Source organism: Zootoca vivipara, chromosome 1, assembly GCF_965207765.1.
Source record: "Zootoca vivipara chromosome 1, rZooViv2.hap1.1, whole genome shotgun sequence".
Classification (NCBI taxonomy): domain Eukaryota; kingdom Metazoa; phylum Chordata; class Lepidosauria; order Squamata; family Lacertidae; genus Zootoca; species Zootoca vivipara.
Window position 1 is genome coordinate 29925347 of NC_142582.1, and position 22121 is coordinate 29947467.

The window sequence follows — 22121 nt, forward strand, 5'->3', positions numbered from 1 at the left end:
ATGAACTTTCAGTCACAGCTGATTTGAGAACTGCACAAAAAAAGGCCAAAGATCAAGAGAAGGTTGAAGAATACTTCAAAATACTTCAAACTTCAAAATATTGTCTCTGAGATTTTATGTTGAATCAGAACAACACTTCCAGATGATTTTCAATAACACCCATAATTTCAGATTTGCCTTTGGACAGTCATATGGGTGTGAATCACTTTCCCATATCAGAGTAAAATCTTTTCTTACTCAGATGTAAAGTAAGTCACACTTCCCCGCACTTTCTAATGCATTTTTGCATCATCTTCCTTTTTGCCAGAAGTCAGCTTTTATTTTGGAAGTGGTGTGTGTGTGTGTGTGTGTGTGTGTGTGTGTGTGTGTGTGCGCGTGCAAGAGAGCCATACTGCTTTAATCCACTTTAATTGAACAAACCTAAATGGGCCAGGAGGCTATGGAATCCCTCTCGCAAAATACTGGCATTCTAGAGCAGACCTTACCTTAGCCTGTCTTTACTGCCTTTACAAAAATGCAGCCTGTCCCCTTTATTTTAAATACTGTATATTATTTGACTGTGTTTTTGTATTTTATTTTTTCATAACTTTTTGTAAACTTCCCAGGAGACTTCACTGATAAGTGGTATAAAGCATTGTAAACAAATTAGTAAATAACTCTGCTTTCAATGGACCTAGCTTACATAATCTTTAACAGACTGGAGGGAAGGTATGCTTCTGCCCCATTCACAAGACTTACGGAAGATCTAACAATTTGCTTCCATGGAAATACGTCACCAGAATATTCCAGTTTGTTAAAGCCTCTCCTCCTACCAGAGGGGAGGAGTTGTGAGCGGGAGCCAGTTCCCGCGCCGGCAGTGGGGTGTATTTGTTGTTAAGTCTCCTTTGTCAAGTCCAGGGCTATGGCTAGATAATGTCTCACCTGAGGGTTACACACCTGATATTCACCTCCTGGACTATTGTGTGGATCCCAACATCATTTTTCTTCCGACTTTGCTCTTATCCAAATGTTGCAATGCAGTTCTTGGTTCAAAAATGTACCAAAAGAATGAAAACCGAAAGAATTGTAGCAGGGTTTCTGTGGTCCCTGGTGGCCTTTTAAGACGAAAGTAAACAAGCCAGTAAAAAAAAAGAAAAACACACCATGAAACTGGAAGAAAAAGAAATTACAAGTGTGCAGATAAAATAGACCAGCTACTTATTTTATATTGCTGGCTTCCATTGCTACATTTATCTACCAATCTCCCTGTCAGACTTTTAAGATCCAAGTCTGTGTGAACAAGCCTGTTTGAAGATTTTCTTTTCTTTTATAGAAGCTTGTGCTCCTTATTGCTTTTTATGAATTAGTTTTAACTGTGCTTTTATTTTTTATCTTGTCTCATGTGGGTAAACAGTACATAATGGGGGCTTTCCACTCCTTTTTGAAAAATGGGGGCAGTCTGTGACATGTTCAATTAAAACTTTGCATTTGTGGGAAAGTAGTAACGAGGTACAATTGTAAGTTTGCCCTCTTTCCTAGAGTGTTATTTTGTTCACAACCATTCCTTTCTTCTTCCAGGCGTCTTTATTCAACAATTCTTTCAACCCAGTGACTCAGCAAGCACGCTGATTGCATTGGGGGGCAGGGGGCGGGCTAAGGTCTTAAGACTTCTTAGTACTGCTAATTATGTGTATAGGTGTAGCAGTGACCAGAACTGAAGGAAGGCGACAATTTCAGAAGCAAATTGTATCTGTGTGTGACCTGAGAAAGGGCTGAAGCCCCTGATTCAATTTCAACCTCATTACTGCGAAAAACATTAGGTAATGTGGCAAAGGTTTCCTTTCAAGCAGGACAGTACAGACCACCAGATGCTTACTGCTTGAGAAACTGTCTTTTGCATTCACCCAGTCTTCGGAAGAAAAAGCTTAGCACAATTCTCTACCTTATCAGAAATCCAAGGGTGTGGTAAGATTCTCCTAACCACTTGATGACCAGTTTATGAAGTGATTTTTAGATACATTTCATACACTTATATTCCACCTTTTCTCTCATCATGGATAGAGGTGACATAATGGTGAGGACACCATTTCTGGTTCTAGTTTTGCAGAGGGCATATTGGAGTAAGCAAATTACTCCAACCAAAACCACAGATGAACTAAGGCCCTTTGAGCCTCTGCCTACAAACCACTTCTCCCAGGCTTCCTCCCACTTTTGAGAACAACAGCCCTTAAATGTCCAACCCTCTGGCCTGCAGAAGGTGCCCATGAGGGTGCCAGTTCTGGCTCTATGGTTCCCTGGCATAGTGGGATCTAGCCCAGGGGGCTTCTGCCAGCCCCTGATGACCAGCATCAATGTGAGGAATCTTATCTGGTTTTTTAATTGGGGTGTCTGCAGCCTTTGATTGCAGACACTGACTCTGGCGGGATGACCTATGGGTCCCCAGGTAAGTTTCCCATCCAGGCATGGACCAGACCTAGGCCTACGAAGAACACAAGAATCAGACCAAAGGCCCATCTAGTACAGCATTCTGTTCTTACAGTTAGAATCATATAATCATAGAGTTGGAAGAGACCACAAGGGACATCCAGTCCAACCCCCTGCCAAGCAGGAAACACCATCAAAGCATTCTTGACATATGCTTGTCAAGCCTCTGCTTAAAGACCTCCAAAGAAGGAGACTCCATCACACTCCTTGGCAGCAAATTCCACTGTCAAACAGCTCTTACTGTCAGGAAGTTCTTCCTAATGTTTAGGTAGAATCTTCTTTCTTGTAGTTTGAATCCATTGCTCCGTGTCCACTTCTCTGGAGCAGCAGAAAACAATCTTTCTCCCTCCTCTATATGACATCCTTTTATATATTTGAACATGGCTATCATATCACCCCTTAACCTCTTCTCCAGGCTAAACATACCCAGCTCCCTAAGCCATTCCTCATAAGGCATCGTTTCCAGGCCTTTGACCATTTTGGTTGCCCTCCTCTGGACACGTTCCAGCCTGTCAGTATCCTTCTTGAACTGTGGTGCCCAGAACTGGACACAGTACTCCAGGTGAGGTCTGACCAGAGCAGAATAAAGTGGTACTATTACTTCCCTTGATCTAGACGCTATACTCCTATTGATGCAGCCCAGAATTGCATCGGCTTTTTTAGCTGCTGCAGCACACTGTTGATTCATGTCAAGTTTGTGGTCTACCAAGACTCCTAGATCCTTTTCACATGTACTGCTCTCAGTTGCCAATGAGATGTCTATGGTGTAGGTTGGATAACCAGCCTCATATAATCAACATGCTTAAGTCTAATTATTGCATAAAGTAAGCTGTCCTGCCAGGCTTGGCTCACCTTTGAGAGAAGAGTTTGTAAGTAAACCATTTTTAACTTACCAAACGTGTAGTCTTTTTCTATGCTAGGGAGCAGAACTTTAGAAGGAACTTAGAAGGGAATCTTTTAAAAGTCTCAACAGCCTATATTTCCATGCTTGACTTTGCTGCATATTTCTCGATTTTAAATTTCTGCTGGGGTTTGGATCCCAAACCTGGAAACATTGGAATCCAGGAATCCTCTTTTTATACCGTGTGAGAAGCTCATACGCAGCACTCTCCTGCTCATATTCCCCATCTACTGATATTCTGAGGCATACTGAAGGTAATATAGCCATTGATAGCCTTAAACCCCCCCCCCCATAAAAAAGGTCTAATTGTTGTTAGTGGCCATCACTGCAACTTGCAGAATGAATTCCATAGTTTAAATATGTACCGGGTGAATAAGTGCTTCCTTTTTTTGGCAGTTCATTCATCTTCATTGGATGACTCCAGATTCTAATATTATGAGACTGCTGCTATGTGGTCTTAGACGACGCCCTTGTTAAGTGAACACCATCTTAGCTTACCATCTGGCCAAGTTTGCTTGAATTCCTTAACCTTTCTCAAAGGGGAAAATCATCTCTACGCTCTGATGTTTTTAGCAATAAACTTAAGTCTCAGCTCTTGTACTCAGCACTTCCAATGGCACATCATGTTAAATTACCGCTTGGCAACTGGTGGTATATATTCATCCTCAGCTGTCTTCTTATGGTTGGCATTGTCAAATCTTTCTAGCAAATAATAATAAAATAGGGGCATCGTGTGTATGTATGGCACAGATGTATTGGTCAACCAGGCAACTTAGATAGTTGATGATATCCTCTTCCAGCATAAAGCAAGGAGGATTCCAAGCCGAGGTTCATAGATTTTAAGCCACCACAGTTAACTTGGTGTTAAATGATGACAGTTGCCTTTGAGACGCAAATCTAAGTCCTACTTGTTGTTCCTGCAATATAAATGTTACGGCACTGTGTACCAGTTATTTTCACTTTGTTCTGCTCAGTCCTCATGAAAAATGACTGACTGGTTCAGGATGTGCCAAAATGCTAGACCTGTATTTTCACAACGGCCTTTATTTCTTTGTCCACTCAATCTCAGGGCTCTCACATAAACTTTTTTTTGGGGGGGGGGGGTTGCCCTTCAACACCTCACTGGCGTTACTGCAGTGTGGCATGGCTCCCATTATCTCTGACTCTACCATGCAATCAATGAATTTGATTTTATAGAATTTGTGGTTTTACTGCATACAAAACAAGAAAGTTTGTTGTTGTGACCATATTTAATTGGCAATTTGGCTGTTAAAAATGGCACAGTATACAAAGAACTATGGTCAGATAGTTAATTTTTAAAGAATTTTTAACCCCAGCTTGTAATGCATGAGAATCACTCAGGCAAGCCTACAACAATTAAATCTACAACTTTGTCATGAAATAACAATATACAAAACAAGCAAAATAAGATAAAATAGAGACAGGTCCAGGAGATAAGAAGAAGAAGAATCAGATAAAACATTATCTACTCAGTAAGGCAAAAGCCTGCCAGAATAAAAAAGTAATTCTCAGCCTGGAGGATGATGACAATCAATTTATAGAAAAATGAAGTCTCTTTATCTATTATTGGAACAAGAAAGTTCAGGATAGAATTTATCCTTCCTCCACTTTAGATGCAATGTACGGTAATCAGAAGTTTTTTCATTAAATACATGTGAAAGCAAGTGGTAAGATTCAGTGAAACTCAGCAACACTAGATTGTCTGTTTTCATTTTTCTTTCTTTGTTCTGTTGCTATAAGGACCCCCTATCTCTTCAATATTTTTTCCTTATTTCTCTAGTTTTTCTTTTTTGACTGAGCATTCTGGTTTTGCTTTCTGCATTATTGTTACGGTAGAAGAATTTGTTGCATCATTGTCCCCGTAGTTATTTGGATATGAATTAATATACAATACAAAAATTAAAAAAGAAGATGGCAAGGCAGGAGGTTACCTGAACTGCAGGCGGCAAAGAATTCCATATCTCAGATGCGGCCACTGAGAAGGCCCTGTTTCTTTTCCCAGTCAATTGCTCTTCCAGTACGGGCATGATGCAAAGAATAGTCTCTCCACCATATCTATGACTCTGCAGGGTTTAAGACACAAAAGAGTTTCCTAGCCCTTCCTGGAGTTGCCAGGAATTGAAGCTCAGACCTTCAACAAGCAAAGCAGCTGCTCTGAGCCACCGAGCTAAAGGCCCTTCCTCAAGGAACTTCTCTCAAATCCCTTTGAGTTCGGTGGGACTTACTCCAAGGTATGCAGTATCAAGATATTCCTGTCTTGGGCCTAAATTTTGGTCCCAGCCAAAGCGTAAAAACTTTGGTTCAGCAATTATACCTAGACTACCGGCTGAGGCCCAAGATTTACTGCACCTGTGTTATCTACAGAAACACAGTATCTCAAGGAAGTACATGGTCGCTCCTTGGATTAACATTTTTCAGTTGTCCTGTCATGGAGGCCATTACCAGACAGAGTGCCTGGAAAGTTACAATTAAGAAGCCCTTTTCCTGGCTGAGGTGAGAGCAGGTAAGAAGGTATTTAAAAATCTACCTCGTATTATTTCTGCCTCCCCCTGCCCCTCATGAGCTCCTGGCTAGTGCCCCCCCCCCACTTTTGTCTTATCTTTTGTACTTTTCCTGACTGGCACGTCTTGTTGGGAGTCAAAAGTGTGTTTCTAAAGCATTGTAGCTCAGGCTAAGTTGGACTTCGTTAATTTTGTGTGTTTCTGTATTTTCCCAAGTGTGCCTAAATTCTTAATTTGTCTTGCTCTTAAATCTTTTATTCTTATTTGCTGAGAGAGTTCTCGCTACGTTGCTGTTTTAGTGTTATATGCTTTACTTTTGTGTGGTTATTTGGCCTGAGTGAGTGGACTAGCGAAAGGAGCGGTGGCAATTTACTACCTTGGTGTGTTTTGTTCACCCAGAGGTTTGGACTAAAATTTTCCTTCAGCACAGACCACCACAGGCCTGGATTTTCGGTGGGGTTTGAACTGCATTTGGGGCAGGGGGCAGGAGTTGAACAAACACAGATTCCTCCACATTTGGTGGCAGTGTCATGGTATTAACTATTCTGGGACGTATTCAGGTAACTAAAAGTCACCCCCATGTCACTCCATGACTAGGGACTAAAACACCCCTTGTACCCTGCGTCATAAAGAGGATTATTCCATGACTGTGTGTAGAATCAAACCGTAAGATAGGTCACTTCCTTTAGGGTCCTCATCTCAGAAATGCCGGTTTTTCTGCTTAGTTCAAGGTGTTTTGTTTTGCTTTGTACAAATACAAAATGGTATGTGCCTCCTTGGCTAGTCATAATGCAATAACATGAATGCAGGAAATACTAATAAAGTCAGGCCAAAATCAGCTGAGCAGTTTAAAAAATAATAATAATAATCTAGTTAAGGCTTGGAAAAGCAGGCCTTCAGGTCAAGTTCCACAAAAAAGTTCTGCTTTGAACTGAATCCGGTGCAGAGAACTGTTGTGAGTTGTGGATGCCAGGGTTTGTAGGTGCCAGATTCCTCTAAATTCCTGGGTCTGATAGGTGTTAGAATTTAACCAACGCTTGAAGTGTTGAAAAGGTTGACATACTGGGTTTAACAAAGTATTAAAGTACAGGTGAAACCAGCTTCCCGTGTTCAGGAAATCGCCTGGGAGATCAACCATTAGCCAAAGACAAAAGCCATTAACTAATGACAAGTGGGTCGTTAAAAAATCCAGAGGGAGGGGACTCTGAGCCAGGTGGAAAATGGGAGTTTACAGTTGGGGTATGTATGTGTGTGTGTGTGTGTGTGCTGTCTTTGAATTGTATTAGACTGCACAGTCTGAAATTTTGAAAAACAGGCTTAAAAATTCCTGAAGAATGTACGCTCATCTTCCCCCCTAACTATTAAAGTGTATTAAGTCAATCATAATAATTACTAGGAACATAGCTATTAATGTTTTATTCACTTAGTATAGTGATAGTTATTAAAACCCTTATCATTTTGTCTAATTAGTATCACTCGCCTATAAAAATATCAAGTAGGAAATGTATTAACTGAGAAGGAAAGATGGTGTATTGTAAGTGATTCCATTTTAGAGTGCTTCATATTAAACAATTTTCTTTTAACCGGCCAGTAGCTTGTCCAGATTGATTCACAACGCCTAAAAGGAGGGCATTTAAGTGTTCCAAGCACAGTGTTCCTCATGTTTTCATCACAGTACTGCCTTCTGTATTCCATGCCTATATTGTCTCCTTATAACACAATTATATCACACAATTTTGACATTCTGAGGTATGAAACTTTGGATCTCATTATTTTCATGTGACGAAACTTCATTCTGAATGTGTCCTTTTGCAGTTAGATCAATATTGACACTCATTTCTGTGGTAAATGATCAAAGCTACAGTTTCCTAGTACACGATAAATATCACATCTCAGCATGTGGGAAGCACACTCAGAAGAAAGCTTGAGTGGGAAAAGAAAGTTTGAGAAGGAAAAGTCACCTTATTGCGGCTTTATAATGAACCATCTCTCCTATTATGCAGAGAGGCAAACCCAGGTTTGCCGTTGGGTGTCCATTCTGTGTTTTATATGTGGTTTCATTCAATCCACTTCCGTGTCACCTCCAAAGAGGCACAAAATACCTTCCAATACAGACCCCAACTGATGGATGAAGCTGAACGATGCAAGTGTTTGTGATTGTTGTTTTTTGGGAGTTTTTTTGCCACACTCACATTATATATTTAAAGTTAATCCTTGAAACATTTTAAGTAGACACTTAAAAACGGGAAGTATGATGTTGCTCTCAATTGAAGCATCTTCACCTGGAATCCTTGGGCATGTGTATTCCACCAAATACACCCCCTTTTCTGGCCAAGCACTTTGAACAGCAGATTGCTGTGGTTCATAGTGGAAAATTAAAATGGCAGCCAGACACAAGCTGATACTGCTCCTGCCCATTACCATGGCCCATGGATGCCCAGAGTCATCTATGACATTCAGTGATTCTGATGAGTTTTGTGTGTGCCAGTGAGTTTATAAATTTCCCCACAAGCAGGAGAGCAGGAACAGGAAACAATTACATATGTGTTATGAAGGCAGATCCATGTAAGGACTTTTCCTTCAGGGAGGTGACATAGATCAGTGACTGAACATCTGTTTTGCACGGAGAAGGCTCCAGGCTCAATCTCCAGTTAAAAAGGGATCAGGCAGGAAGTGATGGAAAGACCTTTGCTTGAAACCTTGGAGTGCCACTGCCACTCATGGTAGATAATACTGAGCTAGACAGGCAAAATGTCTGACCTGGTATAAAGGCAGGTTCCCATTTTTCAGCGCTTTCGGTAGCTTAGCAAGTCTGAACTCCTTAGAATACAGTGTAATCAATCACTGGTTCCTCCGGTAGCTCAAACCAAGTATATGTAGGAGAAGCCCTGTTTGGAATTGCTGATGAGCAATGTTTCAAGAACAACTATCTATATGCATCTCAATTTATATTAGACTGCTTAAAGAACCACACGCTCTCCTGCTACAGTGAATAAGCACAAGACAGCCCAGTCACATCCTTTGCAGCTGAAGGTCACTAGCTTCATAAAAGCAGACAAGAGCCGATCCATAGGTGGAGAAGGCTGTTCTGCTAGTTGCACGGGGTTCATGCTCACAGGAGTGAGTTATTGTCAGGTTTTAAATTAACAGTGTGGTGCTCCGTTAGCACAAGCCTGACATTAATACACCATGCAGGAGATGTTCAGTATCCTCTTCCTGCAATAATTTTGAGGGTTTAGTAGGAGAACCAAAAAGAATGACAGCACAGGGAACCATAACAGTGGCTTAAGAGAAATATTAGCAATTAGTCTGTGATAATGAAATTACTTAGTTTTACAATTGACTTCCTAATTTTAATCTCAATAAGTATTTGTAAGTAGGAAGTAGAGTAGGGCTGTAAGAGAGTTCATTAGTGTTTTATATTGCAAAAATGGATCAAAATTAAATACAGGGGCAATGATAAATAATAAAAAAGATAGTTAAAAGGAACTGTGCTAGATGTGATCAACTGTTAAGTTTGGGCTACTTGGGTTTTCTTCTTACTTTATTATTTCTATAAATCTCATTTTGTTTGTGCCAGTAGGCAGAGAAATACACTAAAATAAATAGAAAAGCAAGAAAGTATTCCTTAGAGAAACTGTAAATCAACTAGAAGCTTTTCTAGACACGATGCCCCATTGTAGACTTATCTATCTAATTTATACCACACTTTTCTTAGGCTCCCAAAGCAGCATAATAATAAAACAGTTAGTAAAAACCCTAGAATAGCAAACTAAAACACAGAGGCAATTACAAACAACAGTAAATAAAGCAATTTTCATACTGGTGTGCTGTTGGTGGAAAGAAAGAAGAGGTGGGTAGGAATGGAGGAGATACTCAACTCAGATCACATTTGAAGCTGAATCAATCAAATTGTTACGCTCTGAAAAAATGAGAACCAAAACACAGCCATCCTTCAAAATTCTTATCAGAATTTTGCAATCAGAATGTAGATGAGAAAAGGAAAATCCACCTGGAGAAAAGCCCTGAAGTAGCCTTTGCCTGTTTCCCTCTCACAGAGAAATCCACAGATGGGGTACCTTCAGAGGCTCTCTTTAACTTACCCACATTTCCTTCATATTCTTGAATACCCATCTATAGGGTGGCAATGACCAGGGCCAGAATAATCCTGGTCAGGCCATGCAGGCCCTAAGAGCAAGAGGAACTCCATTTTCTAAATCTCTCTGTCTCTGATAGAAAGTAAATTAGACAGCATTTCTCTGTTTGTACCTTTCTCTGTAACCCATTGCAAAAGGAAGTTAGCTTAACCGCAAGATGTTCTGTTCCATCTGAAGAGGATGTAGCCCGCCACAAACCAACCGCAAGTTCTAAGTAGGGCGCAACCACAATTGTGCCTGTAAAAATTCCACATAGACACGTGTATGAAAGTACCAGGTACATAACGCCACTTAGTGGAGTTAGGTAAATGACTTTGCATCTTGGGGTGCTCTCTCTTGATTGGTTGATGAAGTACTGCAGAAAGGCTGGCCTTCACTCTGTCAAAAAGGTATAAAAGCTCGCTGTACATGGACAAGGGTCGGGCAGAATGAGGAATGGTTTTTTCCCTACTGCTCCATATTGTTTTGCCGACAAACCAATAATAAATTTGTTCAACTGCCTGAGATTTCGTCTGGTCAATTTGGGAAGCCAGTCATCCACCTTACAATCTAATTCAGTTCTCCCATCTTACTTTCCTTTTAAATATGTTATACTGTTGAATTTACCTTAATATGGGCAGTGTTTTCAATTGTGTGCAATTATTTTATACATACTCAGCAAAAAAAAATCCACTCTTTAAATACATGTTCCTCTTGCTCTCTAATTCTACTTGTTAGATCTGCTAACTCTGCATATTCTATTATCTTAAGTTGTCAGTCCTCCTTAGTAGAACCCTCCCTCACCTTCCATTTTTGGGCTAGCAAGATCCGAGCCGCCGTTGTTGCATACATAAACAAGTTTTTCTGACACCTGGGTACCTCCATCTGCACCATTCCTAACAGGAATGCCTCTGGGTTTGGGGGGAGGGGAATGTTGTTTTAAACATTTTCCCCATCTCATTATATATCATTTCCCAATATTCTTTGACTTTTTTGCAGGCCCACGCCATATGAAAAAAAAAAGTTCCTTCCATTTCTTTACATTTCCAACACAAATCTGATTCCGATTTATACATCTTGGATAGTGTACTCAGGGTTAGATACCATCTATGAATCGTTTTCATTTAGTTCTTCTTCAACGTACCGGTAGCATGCAGTAAATTTCAGATCTTTCTTCCAAAGTTTCTCCTAGAGGTCTAATTCTATATTGTGCCCTATATCAATTGCCCAGTGGATCACTGAAGCTTTAAGCAGCTCGTCTTTTGTTTCCCATTCCAATAATAGTTTATACATTTTAGACAATAGTTTTTCATTATTCTGCAATAACTCTCTTTCAAACTGTGAGCTTTGGTCCAAAAATCCAAACATATCATATAATTGATGGTACTGTAACCAGTCAGTAACCTGTCTCCTTATTTCTTCCATTGGTTTCAATCTGGGTTCACTCCCTGAGAAGTCCACGTCTCTATAGGTCGCCCACTGTCTATCCACATTGCTTCTCTTGATGTAATTGCTTCCGCTGGTGATAACTATAGGGGTGTCTTTCTTTCCAGCAAATTCTTGTATTTCTCCCAGACTCTATACAAATCCCTCCTCTTGACATGATTAAAAAAACTCTTATATATTTTAGCTTTCCCATGCCAAATACATGCCCAGTTCTAAGAGGATACTCTGCTAGTAGGACAACCCTTCAGATCTCTTCATTTGCAGTGCTAGTCATAGGGGCAGCTAGAAAATCCAGCCATTTGCAGGAGCCACACTCTAGTTATCATTCTGTATCGCTGTCGAGGCTTAACCCTAATTAACTTTTAATTCTACAGTGTTGCCAAACATGCCAGATAGAAGCATTGAAGCTCAGCATTTTCCTTGAATACAAAGAAGGCCACAGGAGATACCGTACTTTTCCGTGTATAAGACGAGGTTTTTTAACTCTAAAATAATGTTCAAAAATGTGCCTCGTCTTATACACGGATAGTGAATGGTGGGGACAGGTGATTGGCTGCAGCCACGAGCAGGAGATTGGGTGGCTGGTTGTTGGCTGCTAGAAGAGCTGCTTTGGATTGGCTGCTGCTGCTCTAATTGGGTTGGTAATTGGTTTCTGCAGCAAGGACTGCTGGGGATTGGCTGTTGCTGCCGCGATTGGCGGCTGCTGTTTTAGGATGCACGCGATTGTCAGCGGACAGCTTTTCTCAGTCGGGTTGGTGATTTTCTGCTGGGGCAGGGTCTGTTGGCGATTGGCGATTGGCTGTCACTGTGGCAAGTTGGCGGTGGATTGGCGGTTGCTGCCAATTGTCAGCGTCGGTGCTGAGGGTGAGTGATTTTCAGCAATCCCCCCCAAGCTGTACAACTCTGGGCAATCCCCCCCAAAAAAGCTCAGCAACTCTGAGCCATCTCCCCCCATTTTCTTAAAATTGAGTCCCCCAAAATAGGGGATGTCATATACATGGGGGAGTCTTATACACAGAAAAGTACAGTAATAGCAATAAAAAGCTTAGAAAAAGCAGTAGGATAGCTCTCCCACTTCTTACGGTCAGTATCTTGTTTGTTTGTTTGTTTGTTTGTTTGCTTACATAATTTGCATCCCCACGTGCCTTCAAAGGGTCTACCCTGTAAAATAAGTACATTAATAACATCATACAAATCATATGGTAGAAGGGTAAAACAGAGAAACAGTTGAATAGACCGTCACAATTTGAAATCAAGGCAAGAAATTCATTAAAGTTTATTTAACACAATTGGCACTTTGTTCTCCAGTAAAACAATGATCCCTGAATTTAATAAGATTCTTATAAATACACAGAAAAGAAGAAGAAATATATTTTAGAGGCGTCAGTGTATAGTATAGAGGTGAGCACTGTTGCTTTGCATCAGCTATATAACTCTTCTTTAAACCCGCTGTTTACTGCTGAATCAAAACGAGTGTCACTCCACAGAAAACCCAATGGGTGTTTGTTCAGATTCAGCAGTAAACAGTGGGTTTCCCCAGGAAAAGTTGCGTACCAAAATAAGAATCTCTCAGACTCGTGACTAGAAATCATGAGGCAAATGGAAGTGTGGATGAGTCCAGGCATTGCAGGCAAAGCATGTTGACCTCATTCAACTGCTGTGTATTCAGAATTGTCTGGTGTTTTGGGTCATGAGACAACAACAGTAGTTGGTAATGGATATGTCTGCCACTGCTGTGCATTGCTCTGCAGTAAATATTACCTTTATTCTTATATAAAGAATGGGGTGTCGTTTGGTGAGGGTTTATTGCGGGGATTGTTGCTGCTGAGTTTTTTTTGTATAGTTACTTTAGATTTTTGTGGTGGTTTATGTGGAAATTGTTCGGTTTGGTTTTGTATCTTTAAATGTTTTGTTTATTGTTTATGACTGCTTTTTATGTTGTGGTTATGCATTTATTTATTTATTTTCATGTTGTAAGCCACCTTGAGCACAGTTTGAGCAGTGGAAAGCTGTCATACAATTATGTGTGTATGTATTATATTGGGGAACTTAGTGGTATTTACAATTAAGAATTGAAAATGGAATAGGTTTTTCGCCCTGCACGCTTGAATTTCACAAGAATCCAAGACTCTTTCTGCAAGCTTCTCCCCTTAACAAAATGCTGTGAATGCTATCACAAACAATGATTTATTTTTTTCCACTAGCACAAGCCAAGGCAAATATTTTTGAGACTGAGGCATGAGCATATTATTTATGTAGATTTCCCCCCTTATTCTACCCCAAAGGCTCTTGTGATTTAAAAAATATTCTTATCCCATTTAACTTCACAGCATCAGGCTGAGAGATACTGCCTTGCTCAAGGCTATATATGGTGAGCCATCAGTGGCTTAGGAGAATTTGAATCTGGGTTTCCCACATCAAAATCCAATAGTATCACAACTGGATGAATATTCTAAATGCTCCAGGCATCCAAAGTTTATGTCTGTTTTTTTTGGGGGGGGGGAGGTGAGGGAAAACCATATTTGAATTATTTCCTTCTCCCGAGACCCGAAAACCCCCCTTGCTGTTCAAATAGATCTAGCATGCCAGGAAGAATTGGACTTCCTAGTCTTTCTGGTGCAGTATTTTCCTATGTGCTCAGGGAGTTTTTTGTGAGAAGGTAGTCTGCACAGACTACCTTCCCACATCTGCACAGCCTGATGTGTACAGTCCAAATATATGTGATTTTGGTGATTGAATCAACTAGTCTTCTTGCTTCCATACAGGCAGAATAGAAATGTTCACCCATTAGCATGCAACATCTTCTGAGCAGTGTGTAAACAAATAATGATGTAACTGAAAGGCTGCATCAGTTGGTTGGAAAAGATGATCTCATGAGTAGCGACTAATTTGCCAGCCTTCAGCCTTCCTCTGTCTCCCCTAATCAAAGGAAGCAGCTGGGAAGAGATGTGACATTCTAAACCTTGCACTGCCGAAATAGAATCTAGTGAATAACACTGCTTCGCTTTTGCAGTGGGTCAGAAAATCATTTGAGGCTTTGAGAGTGTTTTGCATGCACTGCCTTCATTTTAGCACTGGCATTTCCCCACTCTCAGTTTTACCATGAAACAGTTTGAAAGCAGCTCCTGAAGAGCGGCATTGAAGACAGGACAAGCCTATTTATGCTGACCACTGTTTTCCTTCTGCCGGAGATGGCTCCCTGCTTTGAGTCAAAACTAGACATTGTGTAGGTGCAATTAACCTGCACATTTTTAGACCCCTGAGTAATCATCACTGTCTCTTTGATGGCGAGAGAGAGAATGGAAGAGCATTTGGCCATTTAACATTCTCATTCAGAGGGCTTTATAGCATCAGTGCTGGGCCATAGAGAGGCAACAACCATACAAAGTGGATACTATTGTTAAAAGCGAGTCAATGGCTGACCTGGATGAGTGGAGTCGCTGCAGACCTCTAGACCCTGGGAGCATTTCATTTACTAGGAACACTGTAGTCTTTAGCCCTAATGCGACTCACCATGTGGGACAGCAGTATGCAAGTGTGTTTGTTTCCTGATTTCTGACTCTGACAATCTCCCATTTCTCCACTTCTCTCCCGCTTAATGGGGAATTGGGGTAGAGGGTTCCTATTCAGCGAAATCCTCAGGTGCTTTCTTACGTGTTTTTCCTTGTAAGAGAGTTTTGGGTATTGAATGGATCTTGTCTGAACACTCAAGTTTTCATTGGGCTCATGAATTCTGTGATACATGCCAGCAGAGGCTGTAGTTTGATAGCACCTTGTCACTGAGGTGTGGAAACAGGTGCTGTATCTCTTGCTATCTTCCCTTCCCTATCCTCCCCACTACTATAGAGGCTGCAAGAACATAAATATAAGAAGAAAGGAAGAGCCTTGCTTAATCAGACCAAAGGTCGATATAGTCCAGCATCCTGTTCTCATAGTGGCCAACCAGATCCCTATGAGATGACCACAAACATAGGAGGCAACTCCTTGGGTCAGAGCTCCCTTTGGTCCCACCCACCCTCCAATAAAAGATTTGAGGGGGCTGGGCTTACGTGCCCCCCACAAGTTGGCACCCTGAGTTAAACAACACTCCTCTGCATGCATGCTTTGTCATCAAGAGAGAATCAACACAAATAAAAACAAAACGGAATGTCTGTTGGTATGAACAAAAAAGGCTGAAGTTGCTTCTCCTAAACAGATTCAAATACATGTGGCTGTAGACTGCTCCAGTCTAATTTGAATGGGGGAAATTGGATTAACAGCTAAATAATGCTCAAATGTGGACAAGCGCTCATTTGCTCCACCTGTTTCAAGGGCTGCATGCTTGTGCATTCCACACAATGTTGCTTAAGAATCACTGAAATAATGGACATGCTTTTCAGAAGCAGTTAAAAAATAGCAGTTGATTTTTTCATCTGAATTCGCTGGATAGCTCTATCCAAGCAATTTCTCATTGTGGACCATACACAACAACATTCCTTTGCTTAGCCAGCACTTCAGATGAGAGGAGGTATGCCTTCCTTTGTTCTGTTACCAATGGCAAGCAATATGACTGCCAAAACTCTGCCAACTCTCTACAGGAACATTCATCATATACACAGAAGTTTGTTTTTGCCTGTAAGGCGCTATTTTCAGGGGCTTGAGGAAGAGTGCACTTGAATAAGTTCTTTATGAACAATATGATGCTTAGTCCTGCGTCATATCAGCAATGGGAGCCAATTCATACTTCCTCCTGTCCCATGGCAACGAGAGTCAAATTTATTCGAATCCCTTTGCTAAGTTAAGCAATTGGTGTGCAGAGGTACAACGAGGTGTGCAGAATGCGTTCTGTTGTTTGGCAATGGGGACAGACCACAGCTTGCTGTTAAGAGCACCTGCTTTACATGCAGAAAGTTTGGTGTTTCCAGGTACAGCTGGGACTGGGAATCTCCTATAATAATAATAATAATAATAATAATAATAATAATAATAATAATAATTTATTATTTATACCCCGCCCATCTGGCCGGGTTCCCCCAGCCACTCTGGGCGGCTTCCAAAAAAAAACAGAAATTCTAAAATACAGAAATCCATCAAACATTAAAAGCTTCCCTAAACAGGGCTGCCTTGAGATGCCTTCTAAAGGTCTGGTAATTGTTCTCTTTGACCTCTAGTGGGAGGGCATTCCACAGGGTGGGTGCCACTACCGAGAAGGCCCTCTGCCTGGTTCCCTGTAACTTGGCTTCTCGTAATGAGGGAACCGCCAGAAGGCCCTCGGAGCTGGACCTCAGTGTCCGGGCAGAACGATGGGGGTGGAGACGCTCCTTCAGGTATACCGGACCGAGGCCGTTTAGGGCTTTAAAGGTCAACACCAACACTTTGAATTGTGCTCGGAAACGTACTGGGAGCCAATGTAGGTCTTTTAGGACCGGTGTTATGTGATCTCGGCGGCCGCTCCCAGTCACCAGTCTAGCTGCCGCATTCTGGATTAGTTGTAGTTTCCGGGTCACCTTCAAAGGTAGCCCCACGTAGAGCGCATTGCAGTAGTCCAAGCGAGAGATAACTAGAGCATGCACCACTCTGGAGAGACAGTCAGTGGGCAGGTAGGGACTCAGCCTGCGTACCAGATGGAGCTTTCCTATGTCTGAAACCCTGGAAAGCCACTGTCAATCAGTGTGGACGACGCTAAGCTAGATGGAGCAATAGTCTCAGTATTAGGTTGCTTTCTGCGCAATGCATTTCTTTAAACCTTTTATGTAGGACTAGTGGAATTAAGCCCGTTAAAATAAACGGGCGCTAGAACAGATTTTATTGTTTTTTAGTGTGCAAAGCAAAGAGGAACGGGTGTGCAGCCCCGCCGAAGCGGCGACTGTGGGAGGGGCTAGCCGCCCCCCCACGCGCCGCCGCCACAGAAAGAGGCCGAATTGCGGCCTTCTTCTGGGCGCCCACTGCCCAGCTGGGCTCAGCGGAGCGCCCCAACGAAGCGGCGGCTGTGGGAAGGGCTAGCCGGCCCCCCCCACGTGCCGCCGCCGCCACAGAAAGAGGCCGAATTGCGGCCTTCTTCTGGGCGCCCGCTGCCCAGCTGGGCTCAGCGGAGCGCTCCAACGAAGCGGCGGCTGTGGGAGGGGCTAGCCGCCCCCCCACGCGCCGCCGCCGCCACAGAAAGAGGCCGAATTGCGGCCTTCTTCTGGGCGCCCGCTGCCCAGCTGGGCTCAGCGGAGCGCCCCAACGAAGCGGCGGCTGTGGGAGGGGCTAGCCGCCCCCCCACGCGCCGCCGCCACAGAAAGAGGCCGAATCACGGCCTTTTCTTGGGCGCCTGCTGCCCAGCTGGGCTCAGCGGAGCACCCAGACTAAGCGGATTAAACGGTAGGGGGGGGGAGAGCGCGCGTGTGTGCGCGTTCTGTCTCTCCGTCCAATCCCTGTGTCTCTGGGGTACATGCGCAGTACCCCAGGGACACACGGGACACAGGGACTGGACGCAGGGACACTTGCATATTATTATATAGGATACAATTCTGTGTTCATGTCCCTAGAGTAAATTCCATTCAGTTTAATGGGACTTATTTCTGTGTAGATTCATGTTTACAAATTAAGGTTTGGTGTGTTTTTTTCAAAAAAAAGTTTTAAATTAAGAATATAAGAGCCCTGCTGGATCAGGCCAAAGGCCCATCTAGTCCAACATCCTATGCCTATGAGGAGCCCTAAAGGGGGACCTGAGCAAAGAGCACTCTCTCCGCATTCAACAGTGGAAGTAAAACATATCCACTGTAGCTAGTAGCCACTGATAGCCTAATCTCCACAAATTTGTCTAACCATCTTGTCAAGCCATTCAAGGCTATCACCCTCTCCTGTATGGTACCAGGTGGCTGGTGTGGTAAGCTGTTTAACACTGAGTATGGCAAAGAATTCCAGCAACTCCTGCAGCCAAGTTAGTGCCAAATGTATCGCTCTGCTTAACTTTGGACCACATCAACAAGGCCAAGAGTGGGGGCTTGTTGTCTGAGCAGCCCAGGACCTCTATACACACTGCCTAGGCTTCTGCCCCTGGGAGGTAACTTTGGTGCTGCTAATGCAGTGGCCTGACTTCACCCCAGGAGGTGCACTCCCATTGCCTCTTGAGACAGAGGGATGCCAACAACAATGGCAAGGAGCAGTATGTCAGGTAAGCTGTGTCAAGGATGAGGAAGCAACTCCTTGCTTTGGGACTAAAGTGGGCAGACAAAAGGAAGCACACTGCTGCCTAAACTACTGAATGGGGGTAGACGAGTGGGAGGAAGGGAAGTTTACCAGGCTGGGCATATAATAAAACACTAGAACTGGTCACTCCAACGTTTTGTGCACCTTTCTTAGGAATCTCTGCAACTTGGTCTTCTGTAGCACCAGTCAGTCCATCACTTGGTCTGTATTTGGACCTGTGGGACGGAACAGCATCCTCCTAACAAAAGAGGAAACCCTATCATACCTGAAAATAGAGAAAACCTCAGGAAACACCAGACTGATAGAAAGCCATGGGACCCCCCCAATAGCCAGACCATGGGTCTCTTGCTCAAATACTTAAAGGCAACCTTGAGCCATCTTGTAAGAATAGCATTGTGGTATTAGTCCTAGAACTTAGAACTAATTGCCATGATTACTTGGCGTACTTAGGATTTCCTGCTCTTGACCCCAGTGGCAGGTATGTGACACCCAACAGTGGGGCCATCTCTGTTGCCTTTGTGGTGCTTATTGACCTTCCTTTTTTCAACAAGCCTTTTAAGTGGAGATCTTTATCCTGCTCTGTCTTGATATTGGGTTTGAAACTGTTTCTGCATGTGAAATTGCGTTCCATTGTTGTTTTTTCCAGAGAGAATTCTATTTTTTCATTTTTTTTAACTGTGAAATCTCTTCAAAACATTCAATAGGAAGTGATTCGTAAACGGGATCAAAATAAGATAAGTTAAATGCAAACACTGATTCTATCCACGACTATCGCTCTATCTGAAATAACTGCTTTTTATATTCATGTCATGTATCAAATGCTCATGTTATGGTGCAGACATGGCATGATAAGAGTGTTTATATGAGATCTGAAATTGCCTCTGTGGACTAAGCACTGTGGCCAGCTCTGAGTGTACACTTGCTGGCTTTGCTTTTTTTTTGCATCAATGCTGTGTCCCAATATTTGCATATAATGGGTGCTGTATAGTCTGTATAGTCTTGACTAAAGTATGTGCCACATGTTTTATTATCTTCTTGTTATTCATTGAAATGTTTGCAATGTAGGCATGTCTTGCTGATGCTGATTATTATTAAATGCATATTAATTTTTTCTTAGGCATTGCAATTAAATATGATTGATAGCTTATTTCAGCATTTTTAATTGATAGATAGTTTTGTTGGGTTTTGGCATTATTTCTTTTTTTGTTTCCTTTTTTTGTAATTGTCCTTTTGTCCGGCTTTCTTTTGCAATGTAAAGTGAGGTACAAGCATTAAAAGGGAAATGAAATAAACATAGGCAAGTGACATTAACTATCTTCAGATGATTATGCCATGGCTGGCATGGGGATTCTATGGCCCCACAAGATGAATCATATGAACATGGCTTGGTTGGTAATGTGCCCCCTCCCAACACACACACACACACACACACACGTGTGTATCCCTCCCACGATCCAGTCATATGGAAGGGCCATAGCTTAGTTGTTAGAGCAACTTCTTTGCATGGCAGCGACCAGCACCAGAGGTCCTGGTGATGTCGGAGTTCCAGCCAGCCAGTCTGCTGGCTGGGGGGGGGGGCTGCTATTTAAACTAAGGCGTGAGCCAGAGAGCTTTCTTCTGGCTCGCTTCCTCAATCAACACTCGCCCCGAACTTGTGCAGAGCCTCCTGCAGCAGAAGAGCCCATGGCGCTCTTCTCCTGTAGGCTCTTCTCCCCCAAGTTGTGGGGGGACGAGCGAGGCGCTGAGGCGGTGAAGAAGAGGAGGATAAGCATAGAAAAGAGCTGTGCCACGTTGCGAGACAAAGAGAAAGAGACAGAGCGTGGCGGCGGAAGATGTATTTAGTGGGAGACTGAAAAAGGGGAATTGCATGTGGAAGAATTTGGTAGAGGAGGTAATAACCCTTTAAAAAAATAATTTTATTTATAATTTTCATTTATACGCATTACAACAATTATTCAACAAACATTCTAACATTTCAAACTTTGACTTCCTTCCTCCTCTTTCTGCGGTTCTTTGCATTTATTTCCATCATTTCCTGCATACTCCACATTATCTTAATTTATTCTTTTCTTAATCTATCCTCATATCTATCTCATATACATTTTTGAAACTGCAGGCTTTTACAATAATCCTGCCAATGTCTTGATCTGTTTACAGTTTGTTTGTACATACTCAATAAAACATTTCCATTACTTTCTAAAGAGTTTATTTTCTTGATTTCTTATTCTTCCAGTTTCGTCATTTCTGCATACTCCATTAATTTTTGTAGCCATTCTTCTCTCGTCAGGACTTCTTTCCATTTTGGGGCAAATAACAATCTTGCAGCTGTAGTTGCATACATAAATAAATTTCTATACTGCTTAGGTAGTTCTGTTCCCATAATTCTCAAGTGAAAAGCTTCTGGTGTTGTTTTTTTACAAATGTTATCTTAAACATCTTTATTGATTCATTATATATCATTTCCCAGTAAGCTTTAACTCACTTCAAGACCACAACATATGAAAAATGGTACCTTATTTCTTTTTACATTTCCAGCACTTACTCAATTTTGATTTATACAGTTTCATATCCTGCGTTTCATATCCTTTTCAAATAAGTCATTCAAATGATTATATTGTAATCATGTTGTTAACATCCCTGATAAATCTTTAAACTCTTTTAGTTTAAATTCTCTACCCTCCTCTCTTAGCAAATTTCTGTCATATTTTTCTTCTTCACTGCTATGACTTCCGTAGGTGAAAGCCAAAGTGGTGTTTCGATCACCAATAAATTTTTATATTTGTCCCATATGCTATACAATTTTTATATGCTATACAATTTTTTCCTAATCATATGGTTTGAAAAACCTTTATGTACTTTCACCTTTTCATACCACAAATAAGCGTGCCAGCCAAAAACATTATCGTGAACTTCCAAATCTAAAATATGTAGATTCTTCAATAACAACCATTCCTTCAACCAGCACAGACAAAATGCTTCATAATATAATCTCATATCTGGCAGAGAGAAACCTCCTCTCTCGTATCTATCAGCATTTTATAGTTTATTCTCATTTTTTCTCCTTGCCAGATATATTTAGATTATTATTATTATTATTTTGCAATTTATTGAAACAATCTGTCTTGCCAGTCACTGGTATTGGTTGAAACAAAAATAACATTATTGGTAATACATTCATTTTTGTGGTCAACACTCTACCCAACAGTGAAAGTTTCATTCTGCCCCATATTTGCAATTTTATTTGAACATCCTCCCTAATTTTCAAATAGTTATCTTTATACAAAGTTATATTCTTTGCTATTATCCACACACCTAAATATTTAACCTTCTTTTCAATCTTTAGACCTGAGATATACTTTTAGTTGAGAAATAACCCTTGAGCCAGAACAAGGCTGAAATAATTGAAACAGCTCTGGGGAAAGGGCTACTATATACATATTGCCCAATTCAGCTGAGTTTATATAATGTGACACTCCCAGG

At 41.7% G+C, this 22121-nt stretch overlaps 1 long non-coding RNA gene across 1 annotated transcript in view; it reads left to right on the forward strand.

Annotated features, from left to right (window-relative positions):
• The window catches only part of LOC148687514 (uncharacterized), a 35783-nt gene that overhangs the window by 696 nt on the left and 12966 nt on the right, over positions 1-22121 (forward strand). The gene's annotated exons all lie outside the window — the stretch shown is intronic.